The sequence below is a fragment of the Saccopteryx leptura genome, chromosome 2 (assembly GCF_036850995.1).
Source record: "Saccopteryx leptura isolate mSacLep1 chromosome 2, mSacLep1_pri_phased_curated, whole genome shotgun sequence".
In the NCBI taxonomy this organism is placed as follows: Eukaryota; Metazoa; Chordata; class Mammalia; order Chiroptera; family Emballonuridae; genus Saccopteryx; species Saccopteryx leptura.
Window position 1 is genome coordinate 121,136,138 of NC_089504.1, and position 12,950 is coordinate 121,149,087.

Consider the following 12,950-nt stretch of genomic DNA (forward strand, 5'->3'; position numbering starts at 1 on the left):
GATAAGTTTATCTATTTACAAGGTGCCCCAGAGAAAAAGGGGTCTCAGCCAAGCATTCATTATAAAAGGTACAGGGAAAATTATTTTTCTTCCTCTACTGTTTCTGGTGAGTAGGATGAGACCTACTGAGACACCTGGCTCACTCCAGAGCCTGCAGGCTTGATCCTGAGAAAATTGACAAAAGATGGCAAAAGGGAAGAAATCAAAGTCAGGTCTCCCAGATATGTACCTTTGGTGCCTAGTCGAGAGAGGAATGTGAAATTTCATGTCTTTCTTTCCTTTTAGATTGGCAGGCAAAAAAAAATTTTGTAAAAATTAATTGAATTGGCCTGACCAGGCAGTGGCGCAGTGGATAGAACGTCGGACCGGGATGCAGAAGACCCAGGTTCGAGACTCTGAAGTCGCCAGCTTGAGCACAGGCTCATTTGGTTTGAGCAAAGCTCATCAGCTTGGACCCAAGGTCGCTGGCTTGAGCAAGGGGTCACTCAGTCTGCTGAAGGCCCGCGGTCAAGGTACATATGAGAAAGCAATCAATGAACAACTAAGATGTCGCAACAAAAAACTCATGATTGATACTTCTCATCTCTCTCTGTTCCTGTCTATCTGTCCCTATATATCCCTCTCTCTGAGAAAAAAAAAAGAATGAATTGAATTGAATTGACTTTGAATTTACTTTGGAATATCCATTAGTTGTACCACCTTTCTCTCCCAGGGGCAGCTACTGCCTTCTTGTTTGTTTTGTTTTGTATCTTGAGAACTTGACTTGTCAACCTCCAAGTTTGAGGCCCCCAAAATATGATCAGACAAAAGTGTGCATTGTATTTTATTTGAGGCTAGGATTCTACTGATTTACCAGATTTTAAGGGAATTATCTAAGTCTGTTTTTCTTTAGGTCATCTTTTGGAGTGGCTCTAAACTAGGTAGGGTAGTATCTTTTATACTCATTTTGGGATGCCTCTTATATACATTAATTGTTCAATATTATCAGGAATATTTACTGTTTGTCCCTGCTAATACCTGATAAGATATTTGAAAAAAAAATTTTTAACAGAGAAAAATGTTAATTAATTGACTTGTACATCTTTCATGGCCATGTCAATACAACCAGTTTGACCCATTATTGCTGCTGCTTGGAGAGACAGACTAAAGTTCCAAGTCATTGCTTTTGGACTTATTCTCACAGTGTGGTGGCTAGTCAAAACTAATGAAGGAGCAAAAATTTATCAATATTTTCAATATTGGATTCTCTACCATTCTACCCTTCCCCAACTTTAATACCTATACCAATTAAAACTTACAGGCATTTATCATTATACTATGTTTGATTTTACAAAACACAAATCCCATTTTTAATAAATCTTGCATACAGGAGAGATCATAAACTTTGGAATAAATCAGGGAGTTCAATTTCTAGCTAAGAAAGTGTGGGTCAGTTACTCTTAGAGAATTGGTTTAACCACCTGAAAAATGGGGAATAATTTCTATCTTGTGTAATTGTTGTGAGGTTTAAAAGAAATAACCTGGTCCATGGTAAGCATTTGGTATGTTTATATACATCAAGTATACTATCAGCAATATTGAAACTAACTCCAATCCTTTTAAAGTTCATGTAACCTATTATATTCAATAAATAAAGGCTAATTTAAATTTGCAGGTTTAATTAAAACAGGCATGTCTTTAGCATTAGAAGTATTAAATATAATACTTTTATTCCAACTAGCTTTACTAAAAGTCAAATAAGCTTGTGTTATTTTTGGTATAGAATTTATCAAGAAAGATAACAAGATGGGAACAGCAAGATGGTGATGGAGTAGGCAGACATACCAATTTCCACCTCCCTGAACCAAAGTGGATACAACTTAATTTTAAGAATCATCATCTGGAAAAACCAACTTTTGACTGAACTAAGAGGACTCTTTAACCAAAGAATATTAAAGAAGCCACACTGAAACTAGTAGGAAAAGCAGAAACGCCAAGAGGGCTGCCCAGCTCCCAGGAGCCAATGGTAGCCCAGAGGGACTTGCGTGTGGGAAGCAAGTTTAGTGGAGATGAGTGGGTCCTGAGCCCCAGGAACAAAGCCCCAGACTGCAGCCCAAGAGCCTAGAAGAAGCGTATGGACAGTTTTTAGCTGCAAAACAAGTCAGGATACTTTGAGAGAAAGAGACAGACTTCTCAGACCCAGGATTCTTCTTAAAGAGACCGTGCAGAAAACTTCTTTCAAAAACACTAACCCAGGATTCTGGGAGACTGGGAGAGTTGAGAAGACCAGAGTAGCAGGAAGAGAATGTAATCTAGGAGGCACAGGGAGAAACATTTTGAGGGACAGCCACCTCCCAAATATAAAGTGAATATTTCCCCTGGAACCAGCAATACCAGCAAAGGGAAGCAGGACACCAGCCAAACAAGCTCTCCTGTGGCACTCAGAGCAGTCGCTTAGAAGGAGGGAGCCTTCAGGAATACAGTATTGAGTACTGAGGTCTGAGCAGCAGCTGCTGAGAGTTTGCCGGAGGAAAGATGGTGGCCGGATATAGAAGCATAGTCCTGTCAGCAGGGGCAGAAGCCAGGCTGGCCATGATTGAAGCCTGGCATGAGCTCAGTCTCCACCTGCAAGAGCAGAAGGGGTGCATGAAAGCGGTCCAACCTGGCTGCGGGTCAGGTGAGCAAGAACAGTCCTGCCTGCAATCCCACCCACAGGGGAAAGGAAAAATCTTGGGAACTACAGAGACCTGTGGCTGAGTGTAGATGGGCAACCCCGCCAGGTGCAAGACAGCTCTGCACATGGGGGTGGGTCAAAAGCCAAGGAACAGGCAGAGACCAGCGGCTGAGCATAGGTGCACAGAACTGCCTTCAGTGCCGAGGCTGGTGGCCCGGCACAGCATGCAGCCCCACCAGCAGGGGCAAAATGAAGGCCAAGGCTTGTATACCAGGCATGTAAACACAGCCCTTCCGGTGGAAGAGAGGTATAAACTGCAGCAACTGCCACAGCAGGCCAGTGCCGACAACACCCATACCAGAATGCCCAAGGCAGTGGCAGAGGGGGTGGTAGACCTGCAGACAATCCACATCAGGGAACACAGAAGCCATATCCATTGGACTCCAGTGGTCACACACTTTTTATGCAGTGACAAAATGGGAAGGCAGAGAAATGCAACCCAAATGAATCAAGAGATATCCCCAGAAAAGGACTTGAATGAGTCAGATATAACAAAATTACCAGATACATAGTTTAAAATAATGATTGTTAGGACACTCAAAGACCTTAGAACTACAATAGATGGTCATAACAAACAACTAAATAAAGAGATAGAAAATATAAAAAAGAAAATTGAAATAATAAAAAAGAATCAGTCAGAAATGACAAATACAATATCAGAAATGAAGACCACAATGAAAAAAATTAAAAGCAGGATGGATGAAGCTGAGGATCAAATCAGTGAGTTAGATGACAAGATAAACAAAAGCATAGAAGCAGAGCAGAAAAAAGAAAAGAGACTCAAAAAGTCTGAGGAAACTCTAAGAGAGCTCTGTGACAACATAAAGAGAAATAACATGCATATCATAGGGGTTCCTGAAGACAAAGAGAAAGAACAATGGATAGGGACTTTGTTCAATTAAATCATAGCTGAAAACTTCCCTAAACTGAAGCAGGAAAAAGTCACATAAGTTCAAGATGCACAGAGAAACTCCATTAAAGAGAAACCCAAAGAAATCTACACCAAGACACATGATAATTAAAAAAAAGAAAGCTAAGTGATAAAGAGAAAATATTAAAAGCTGCTAGAGAAAAAAAGGCTATCACCTACAAAGGAGCCCCCATAAGGATGACATCCGAATTCTCAACAGAAATACTTGAGGACAGAACGGAATGGCAAGAAAAAGTCAAAATAATGCAGAAAAGAGCCAACAACCAAGACTTCTTTATCCAGCAAGGCTATTATTTAAAATTGAAGGAGAAATTAAAAGCTTTCCAGAAAAAGCAAATCTCAAGGAATTCACTATAACCAAACCAATGTTGCAAGAAATGCTAAGGGGTCTGTTGTAAGCAGATCAAAGGGGAAAATAAATATAGCAAAAGAAGAATACAGCTTTAAAGAATAAAATGGCAATAAACAACTAAATATCACTAATAACCTTATATGTAAATGGTTATATGATCCAATCAAATGACATATGGTAGCTAGCTGTGTGGATAGAAAAACAGAACCCATACATATGCTGTTTATAAGAGATACATCTCAAAACAAAGATGCACATAGACTGAAGGTAAAAGTATGAAAAAAATATTTCATGCAAATAGATATGAAAAAAAAAGCTGGGGTAGCAATACTTATAGTAGACAAAATGGGCTTTAAAACAAAGGCTATAGTAAGAGATAAAGAAGGTCACTACATAATGATAAGGGGTACAATCCAACAGGAAGATATAACCATTAGAAATATATCTAGGCACCTAATATAGGAGCACCTAAATATATAAAACAGACTTTAATGGATATAAAGTGTGAGATCAACAGCAATATGATGATAGTAGGGGATTTCAATACCCCACTAACATCAGTGAATAGATCCTCAAGAAAGAAAATTAACTGAGAAACAGCAGACTTAAAGGATACACTAAATCAACTTGATTTAATAGATATCTTCAGAACCTTTCACTCTAAAGCAGCAGAATAAACATTCTTTTCAAGTGCTCATGGTATATTCTCTAGGATAGATCACAAAAGCGGTCTCAACAAATTTAAGAAGATTGAAATCATATCAAGCATTTCTCTGATTACAATGGCATGAGACTAGAAATCAATCACAACAGAAAAACTGAAAAATACTCAAACACTTGGAAAATAAATAGTATGTTATTAAATAACAAATGGGTTAACTATGAGATCAAACAAGAAATAAAAAAAATTCCTGGAAACAAATGATAATGATCATACAACTCAAAATTTATGGGACATAGCAAAAGCAGTACTGAAAGGGAAGTTAATAGCATTACACACATACCTTAACAAGCTAGAGAAAGCTCAAATAAACAACTTAACCCTGCATCTAAAAGAACTAGAAAAAGAACAGCAAGTAAAGCCCAGAAGTAGTAGAAGAAAGGAAATAATAAAGATCAGAGCAGAAATAAATGACATAGAGGCCAAAGAAACAATACAGAGGGTCAATGAAACCAGGCGATGGTTCTTTGAAAAGGTAAACAAGATTGATAAACCTTTAGCCAGACTCACCAAGAATAAAAGAGAAAGGATTCAAATAAATAAAATTAGATATGAGAGTAGAGAAATAACAACTGACACAACAGAAATACAAAGTATTGTAAGAAAATACTATGAAGAACTGTATACCAAAAAACTAGAAAACCTAGATGAAATGAAAAAATTCCTTTAAACATACAATCTTCCAAAAATCAATCTGGAAGAATTAGAAAACCTAAACAGACCAATTATAACAAATGAGATCGAAACAGTTATCAAAAAACTCCCAACAAACAAAAGCCCGGGGCCAGATGGCTTCACAAGTGAATTCTACCAAATATTCCAAGAAGAACTAACTCCTATTCTTCTCAAGCTATTTCAGAAAATACAAGAAGGAAAACTTCCAAGCTTCTTTTTTGAGGTGAGCATTATTCTGATTCAAAAACCAGGCAAAAACAACACAAAGAAAAAGAATTTTAGGTCAATATCCCTGATGAATTTAGATTCTAAAATTCTCAACAAAATATTAGCAAACTGGATCCATCAATATATGAAAAAATCATACACCATGATCAAGTGGGATTTATTCTTGGGAGGCAAGGCTGGTACAATAGTTGCAAATCAATCAAAGTAATTCATCACATAAACAAAAGGAAGAAGAAAAACCACATGATAATTTCAATAGATGCAGAAAAAGCATTTAATAAAATCCAGCACTCATTCATGACCAAAACTCTCAGCAAAGTGGGAATACAGGGAACATATCTGAACATGATAAAGGCCATCCATGACAAACTCACAGCCAACATCATACTCAATGGGCAAAAATTAAAAGCATTCCCCTTAAGATCAGGAACAAGGCAGGGGTGTCCCCTTTCACCATTCTTATTCACCATAGTTTTAGAAGTCCTAGCCATAACAATCAGACAAGAAGAAGAAATAAAAGGCATCCAAATTGGAAAAGAAGAAGTAAAACTATAATTATTTGCAGATGATATGATATTATATATAGAAAACCCTAAAGTCTTAGTCAAAAATCTACTGGACCTGATAAATGAATTCAGCAAATGGCAGGATATAAAATTAATATTCAGAAATCAGAGGCATTTTTATACACCAACAATGATCTGTCAGAAAGGGAAATTAAGAAAACAATCTCCTTCACTATTGCAACCAAAAAAGTAAAATACCTAAGAGTAAATTTAACCAAGGAGATGAAAGACTTGTTCTCGGAAAATTATAAAACATTCATAACACAAATCAAGGAAGATACAAACAAGTGGATGCATATACCATGCTCATGGTTAGGAAGAATAAACATTATTAAAATGTCTATATTACCTAAAGTAATTTATAAATTCAATGCAATACAAATTAAAATACCAATGACATACTTCAAAGATATTTAACACACATTCCAAAAATTTATATGGAAGTGAAAGAGAATACGAATAGCCTCAGCAATCTTGAAAAAGATGAATAAAATTTGAAGCATCACACTTCCTGATATCAAGTTATACTATAAGGCCATTCTACTCAAAACAGCCTGGTACTGGCATAAAAAACAGGCATATAGGTCAATGGAACAGAACAGAGAACCCAGAAATAAACCTACATCTTTATGGACAACCAATATTTGACAAAGAAGGTAAGAGCAAACAATGGAGTAAAGACAGCCTCTTTAACAAATGGTGTTGGGAAAAATGAACATCTACCAGCAAAATATGAAACTAGACCACCAACTTACACCATTGACAAAAATAAATTCAAAATGGATAAAAGACTTAAATGTAAGCCATAAAACCATAAGCATCTTTGAAGAAAATGTAGGCAGTAAGCTTTCCGACATCTATCACAGCAATATATTTGCTGATTTATCTCCACAGGCAAGTGAAATAAAAGACAGGATAAACAAATGGGACTATATCAAACTAAAAATCTTTAGCACAGCTAAAGACAATAAGAACAGAATAAAAAGGCAAACTACACAATGGGAGAACATATTCGACAATACGTCTGATAAGGGCTTAATAACCAAAATTTATAAAGGACTTGTAAAACTCAACACCAGGAAGACAAACAACCCAATCCAAAAATGGGCAAAAGAGATGAATAGACACTTCTCCAAAGAGGACATACAGATGGCCCATTGGCATATGAAAAAAATGTTCCATATCAGTAATCATTAGAGAAATGTAAATTAAAACCACAATGAGATATCACCTCACACCAGTCAGAACAGCACTCATCAACAAAACAACACAGAATAAGTGCTGGCAAGGATATGGAGAAAAGAGAACACTCCTGCACTGCTGGTGGGAATGCAGACTGGTGCAGCCACTGTGCAAAACAGTATGGAGATTCCTTAAAAAATTAAAAATTGAATTGCCTTTTGATCCAGCTATCCTACTTTTAGGAATATACCCCAAGAACTCCATAGCACTCTTTCAAAGGAGAATGCACCCCCATGTTTATGGCAGCATTGTTCACAATAGTGAACATCTGGAAACAGCCCAAGTGGATGAGTGGATTAAAAAGCAGTGGTACATATATACAATGGAATACTTTGGGGCCATGAAAAGGAAGGAAATCTTACCTTTTGCGACAACATGGATGGACCTGGAAACTATTATGTTAATAGTTAATAAGCCAGGCAGAAAAAGAAAAGTATCATATGACCTCACTCATTTGAGGAATCCAATGAACAATGTGAATTCAGGAAGGGAATTGAGACAGAGGAGAGATCAAAGGAACCAGAGGAAAAGAGGAGAGAGAGAAAAGGGATGATAGGATGGGATAATCCTGAAGGGAAGGCAGTAAGGCGCTATGGGAATGGGGCCAAAGGAGATGTTGAGGGTAATACGGGGGAAAGAGGATGCATTCAGGGCAACACTAAAATCTATGTAAACACAATAAATTAAAATCAATTAAAAAAAGAAAGATAACAAAGTGATGGTTAGCTGTTTAATATCTCATAAAATTTTCATGAGTAATCTAAGCATAAATAAGAACAAGTAAGTTAAATGTAAGATAAAAGTTTTAAATAACTTTTCAACAATAATTATGCTTTATGGTATAGTCTACTTTGAAATAGTTTACAAAATCTTTTTGGTAAGATAAATAAAATAAAATACTGATACATTAACTACTGATTATAGGTTTTTCCACTTTTGGCTTCCATTTACAGAAGAACTTAAAAATATTTGGGTTTGTTAATAAAAATGTTTTTTGTCACAATGGAAAATGTACTATGAGGAAGAATATGTTTCTAAAAACTATGAAATGTATTTATACATTTACCAATCCACAGCACAGTAGTATAACAGTTCAAAATTGCTTGGTTCTTAGTTTTTACTAGAAATTAAGTATTCTAAGGCTCAAAACTTTTAATTAATATATGCGGTGGTGAAATTTAGCCTGTTGGCACCAGTTCGGCAAAACTGATACCTAATTTTTTGTTTAGTTTAGTGAACCAGTTGTTAAAATGGAACTTGTAAGGTGGGTGCTTGGGCAGCATCCAATGTGGAAATCACAAATTTATGTTCTTTACTCTTTTTAAACATTCATCTGCACAACAGCTTATTCTAAATGCCCGTAATAATGTTCATTTTGTCCATAGGTGAAAAAATTTGATGAAACTATGCTTGTAATATTTATCTATTCATTTCCTAAGGCTCATTATACCTTTGGTGAAATGCTACATTTTACTTGCATTTGTTACTTCAGTAAACAAACATATAATGTAAAAAGTGCCAAACAACTAGGGGGTGACAAGTTGTCACTGGAAATATCTTAAATAACAGTTTTATTGTTTTTTGTCAGGTATCGATATTTTCTCATTAATATTTTAAAACTCTTATAACATAATCTAGTTTTGTGTACTTCTTTAATTGTTCTTATTTAAGTATTACATGCATAAAATAAACTACCTTTTGGTATATCATTTTTTTTTATATTTAAAATGGTCATTAGAACAGAGAACTGGTAGTTAAATTATTTGAATTCCACTACTGAATATATGTAATTAAAGTTATTTTAAAATAATTAGGGTTAAAGGTAACAACTGTGTATGAAAAGGTAAAGAGAGTAAAAAAAACAAAAACAAAAACAAAAAAAACCCTGATTATTCCAGAATGGGAAAAAAGAAAAAACATAGGACAAAATCAGAATGGCTATTAAAATGTTGCAGCAACATATAGGATACACTTTATAGACTGGTACTTGAATATTTCTGTTGACCTTTCAGATATGGGCAAATTTTAAGAAGTATCTAAAACAGTGTACTCTCAAAGAATAAATCATTTTTTCAAAGCTGTCCGTTTGTAAAAAAGAAATCTTGGGAAAGGAATTTTGTGTGTGGTCATGCTGACTAAGATTAGAATGGATTTAAATTTTAAAAAATGAGTTTTAATATCAAAAGTACACTGGTATAAAATTAGAATTTGGCTTTCTCATTGTTAAAAGGACAAAGTTTCTTGGACTAAATGTCTGTTCTTGATAAAATATTGTTAAAGCTTTTTCTATTTTTGGTTTTTTTTCTTTTTCCTTCTGGGTAATAAACCTGGAAAGCAAAGATTTTATGTCTTACTGTGTAATCTTCTTTATTTGCCTTTAAAATCCTCTACTGTCACTTTGCTTAAATAGAAAGTTATTTTATAATAATTTGTGACTCCATTTCCTTAAATATTCAAAAATTTTAACATTTGGTAACTTCCCAAAATCAAATTCTAAATGGAATTTTTCTGATCTCAAAGTGATTTTGAGATTTGCCACAGGGACCCAAGGAAAATCTCAGAGGATTTGGCTAAGTGACATAGGAAGCATTGTCAAAAAAGTAATTATAAACCTCCTTACACACATATATATATTTGTATAGACACATTTTATTAAAATAAGTGTTTTGAAAATGTATGAAATTTCTAAAACTCTGATATGTCCTGGTATAATGTGATCATTCATAATTTCAGTTATCATATTAAAATGTATGTCACAGAAATAACCAACTTTTCTCATCAGTTACATTAGAATGAACTCTCAACAGATATTTAAAGATGGGCATTTTAAGGCCCTGGCTGGTTGGCTCAGTGGTAGAGCGTCGGCCTGGCGTGCGGGAGTCCTGGGTTCGATTCCCGCCCAGGGCACACAAGAGAGGTGGCCATCTGCTTCTCTACCCCTCCCCCTCTCCTTCCTCTCTCTCTCTCTTCCCCTCCCACAGCCAGGGCTCCATTGGAGAAATGTTGGCCCAGGCACTGAGGATGGCTGTGTGGCCTCTGCCTCAGGCACTAGAATGGCTCTGGTTGCAACAGAGTGATGCCCCAGGTGGGCAGAACATCGCCCCCTGGTGGGCATGCCGGGTGGATCCCGGTCGGGTGCATGCGGGAGTCTGTCTGACTGCCTCCCTGTTTCCAACTTCAGAAAAATACAGGGAAAAAAATTTAAAAAAAAAGATGGGCATTTTAAGTCTCTTAATTTGCAAACAGTTATTGTTTTATTCTGATACTTTCACAAAAGTAAGATTCACAGAAAGGATTTTACCAAGTATTCTTGACCAATGACACTGCCACCAAATTATAAGTGTCAATACTTGGGTGCATACTTTACAACTCAAGGCTCCACCTGACATATGGTCTTGTGCAAATGCTGGAGACCTCTGAATCAAATTATTTAGGAAGAAAAGTAGCTGAGATTGAAATAGAATGCTTTCTCTCAAGATGTTATTTTCCATTTCTCCTTTCTTTTCTTTTTTTTTAAAAAGATAGGACATTTCATTTTTAATCAGTCAAAAAAGAAAGAGTTCTAGATAATATCAAATTTCATACACAATAGAGCTATAGTTACACATTAAATATAATAACTATCTACACATATGCAAAAATATAAAGTTCTATTTCATACAATAAAACGCTTTATAGAAACCATTTTAAAATTAAGCAGAACTACTCAGCTTATATGTGAGGTATAAGTCCTTCTATAGGTTCCTTTAAAGGTTTTTAAAACAAAATGCTAAATCTAAAAACAGTTCCTCTGGTCAGTTCCAAAAATTAATGCTACTTAAACAAACAAAAATGGATAGCTCAGTCACATACTCCTTTAATATTATTTAGGCATCTCTAAAATCTTCCATTTTTTTCAAGTATGGAAATAGAACTCAAAATATTCTACAATACAGTACCAAACAGATGAAGGATTTAGAAAAGTTTGCTCTCACATGGCAGAATATTGTTTCATTTCTTCAATACATTTTGAAATAAATATCAGGGTTTGGTTTTGTTTTTCTCTTAAAAGGTCAAAATTATCATCTATGTTAAGATACATTTGCCTGTGGTAAGACTGCAGAGTAGAAAATAACCTCATCGATACTTGATCACAAAAGTAATGCTGGTAACAAATTATAAACGGAGCTGGTACTCTACACAGGTGTGCTGGGAATTAAAGCTCATCATGATAGACATATTCATCATGAAGCTGTCGGCCATAATCTGTGGCTTCACTGGTCAGAAACAAGTCCTGGTTCTCCAGAATCTCTCTTTCTGAGAGCTTTCTGTCACTATTCAAATCCATTTCATCGATGAGATGAAGAGCCTCTTCCTGGGCAATGCCCTGGTTATTGGGGACGACCCAGGACAACAGTTCTTGAGGGTCAAGCCTGCCATCAGTATCTTTGTCATAATCATTCAGGAATCTATCTTTTTCAACAAGTATCCACTCTGGATCTTCATTTGCTGCAGGATCCCGCCTGTAGTCACCAAGAAATTCTTCCAAACTCACAAATCCATCACCATTTTTGTCATGTTCTTCTAATGCCTCCTGAATGACAAATTCCATCATATAATCAACTTCTTCAGGATGCTCAAAAGCAATAAATTCTTCAAGAGTCAAACCAGGATCTAAATCCTGGTTAGCTTTCTCAAATCGCTTCTTGTCCTTTAAATGAAGCTGCCTAAAAGACTCCTCTTCTGCATCATCTAGAGCTGTGTTCTCATCAAAGTCAATCACACGATCATACATCTGAATGTTGTATTCATCCCACGACACATTCCCATCACTGTTTTTATCGTATTCAACAAACTGTTGTTTTGCTTCTTGCATAGCATAGTGTTTAAAGGACATCTGAATCCATGAACTGAGTTCACTTTCGGTGAGAAAGCCATCTGAGTCCAAGTCAATTTTCTTTATGATTGACTTCAGTCTTATGATTGACTTCAGTCTTTTGTGTTGCTTTTGTGGGGTGAGTTTAACATATTCGTCGACTTCTTCCTGGCCGCCCAGCAGCGCCTCGCGGTCGTAGTCGGTGCGGTGCTCGCCCTGCGAGTCCCCAGCGCTAGACGCAGTGGCGCATAGTAGCAGGAGGAGCAGTCCCATGGCCGCGGGCCTCGGGCCCAGCCGCATAGCGCCGGCCACCACGGACACCCCATTTCTCCTTTCTTATCTCACCATCCTTTTTCTAATTCTCATACCATGAAGCTCTTTATGACCCTTTTGCACCATTTGTCTTGCTCTGGTTAGAAAAGATAATCTATTTGTTGCATATCTCAGACCATTGCAATGGAAGTGTAACCCAACCTCAAAGGACCTTTGGATCTACCATGATGCTGCTGATCCTGTAGTTCTTCCCTAACTGTCAGTGTTTCAGTTTTTCTAAAACCCAGCCCCCTCTCCATCATGTGAGACTCCCTAAACTTGATGGTGCTTTTAATTCCTGTTTCTCGTTAACAACTCTAAACCAGGGACACTTTGGGACACAAGGCAAGGGTAC

General features: G+C 36.4%; 1 pseudogene; it reads right to left on the reverse strand.

Annotated features, from left to right (window-relative positions):
• Nucleotides 1–10,950: 10,950 nt before the first annotated feature.
• LOC136393103 (reticulocalbin-2 pseudogene) lies at nucleotides 10,951–12,597 on the reverse strand (annotated as a pseudogene).
• Nucleotides 12,598–12,950: the final 353 nt, after the last annotated feature.